Genomic DNA, 2,316 nt, shown 5'->3' with positions numbered 1-2,316 from the left:
CTAGTGTAAGAAATGGGAGTAAATAAGAATAATATATATTTGCAATTTGCTTCTATTTGCATAAAATATAGAAAAGAATATAAATAAAATTACTAAAAATGGTAATACGTAGGGTGCAGGAGGACATGATAGATGAACAGAGCCATAGGAGAGAGATTTACCTATAAAAATTTTTTTGTTATGTTTTGAACCATGTAAAAATATTTCATTAAAATTAAATTACAGACAAATGCTATTTGAGGAGAATTCTATATAATACTTGACAGTACTAAAAATGGTCAACATCATCCCAAACAAGAAATGTCTATGAAACTGACATAACTAAGAGGACTCCAGGGAGACATGAGGACTAAAAGTAATGTGGCATCCTAGTTGGGATCTTGGAACAAGAAAAGGACATTATATAAAAACTAAGTAAATTAAATAAAGTATGGGCTTTATTTAATAACAAGGCATTAATAATGGTTCATTAATTTTAACAAATGTGCCATACTTATGTAAGATGTCAATATTAGGGAAACTGCCTGTGAGGTATTTGGGAACTCTCTGTACTATCTTCACAACTTTTTCTGTCACTAAAAAACTTAAAAGAAAAATGAAGTTTATTAAAAATTAACTTACATTTAAAAATGTCTGAATACTCCATTCTACAAAACCACTGGTGTTATGGACTGAATTGTGCCCTTCACCATGTTTATATCCTCAAGCCTTAACCCCCAATGTGACTATATTTGGAGATAAGGCTTTTAAAAAGGTAATTAAATTTAAATGAGATCTTACCAGTAGGCCCAAATTCAATAGGACTGGTGTCCTTATAGAAGAGAGAGACATCAGGGATGCTCTTGCAGAGAAACGGCCTTGTATGGTCACAGAAAGAAGGCAGGTGCTTACAAGTCAAGGAGAGAGGCCTGGGGAGAAATCAGCTTTGCCAGCACCTCGATCTTGAACTTCCAGCCTCCAGAACTGTGAGAAAGTAGACTTCTACTGTTACAGCCACCCAATTTGTGGTATTTTGTTACAGCAGCCATAACACAACTCTATATAAACTGTAGTTGAGAGAACTGCTCTCTGTAATACAAATAAAACAGTAAAAATAGTATCATAGTAAAATTCTACTTTTTTTTTGAAGGGGTTAATAATTATGAATATTAAAACAAGGCGGATCCAATGGTTTATCATTCTACTCTTCAAACATAATGGGGACAGGCAGATCACCTCTCTTAGGCATCCTGCAAAGTAAGCAGATCACCTTAGGGGCAACCTTTACCCGCTCAAAAATGCTTCTCCAATTGGCAGTAAGGATTTGGGCGTCATCCCAAATCGTTATTTTCCTTACTCATAAGTTTAAGGCATGGTAAAATTCCACTTTTGTTTGTTTAACTTCAAAATCAAATGAGTTTTACTTCCAAACGTTACTCTGATATTCTATAAATATTCCTCCTATTTCTTCTTTCAGCTGTCAAAAAAAAAACATGTCAAACATATGTCATTATAGCAGTAATGCTGCTTTAGAGAAAAGCGAAATATTACATTTTATAGCAAAAAGTGCTGGTTAATCATTTCTATTTTGTTTTTCTAAATGAGCCATATGTATAAAGGATTTTCTTATATTTGTGTTACTTCTATGAAAAAATTGTTTATTAGTATTGTTCTATTTTTGAGATTCTTTACTACATTTTAATTTAAACTTATAGGCATGTTATTCCATACGGTATGACTCTTATGTAAAAGAAAGATATATTATGTACATCTTGTATAATTCCCAGAGTTTAATTACCTAGTACTATATTCATGGAAAAAAAAATAAGAAAATAAGATTGATATAAAAGAACTATCTTAAATTAATTCAAAATGTGAGGTTTTGCTTTTAAGTTAAACATTTAAAAATTAAACATATAAATTGAACTATCATCCCCCTCTCCCCCCCCAAAAAAACTGTATTAAAATTCAGTAAATTTTATCACTGGAAATGATAACAGGATTTGAATTAGCTCCCTATTTTTATTTTTTTATTTTTTAACAACACTTTGTATTAATATCATGAAGTTTATTTCTATTTTTTTCTTTGTTTAAAAAAGCTTCCTCTGTCAATCCTTGGTTTTGTTGAATATTTTGTCATATTTTATTGGTTTAGTAATTTGCTCTATCTATCTATCTATCTATCTATCATCTATCTATGTATTTATCTATCTATACATCCATCCATCCATCTAGTGGTTACTCTAGGATTCAGAAATTCACATTTTAACCTACAAGTGTTCACAGTACAACTTCAAATGATATTATATCCATCCACCTATAGTGTAAGAAACTTAC

At 31.0% G+C, this 2,316-nt stretch overlaps 1 non-coding gene across 1 annotated transcript; it reads right to left on the bottom strand.

Annotated features, from left to right (window-relative positions):
• Positions 1 to 1,203: 1,203 nt before the first annotated feature.
• On the bottom strand, positions 1,204 to 1,353 carry LOC111739851. Its single transcript, XR_002780388.1, has one exon. It is a non-coding gene; the product is annotated as a U12 minor spliceosomal RNA (small nuclear RNA).
• Positions 1,354 to 2,316: the final 963 nt, after the last annotated feature.

This window comes from Pteropus vampyrus, unplaced genomic scaffold (assembly GCF_000151845.1).
Source record: "Pteropus vampyrus isolate Shadow unplaced genomic scaffold, Pvam_2.0 Scaffold2, whole genome shotgun sequence".
NCBI classification, from domain to species: domain Eukaryota; kingdom Metazoa; phylum Chordata; class Mammalia; order Chiroptera; family Pteropodidae; genus Pteropus; species Pteropus vampyrus.
Note: the sequence above shows the minus strand (reverse complement) of the source record. Positions and strands in the feature narration are given on the sequence as shown.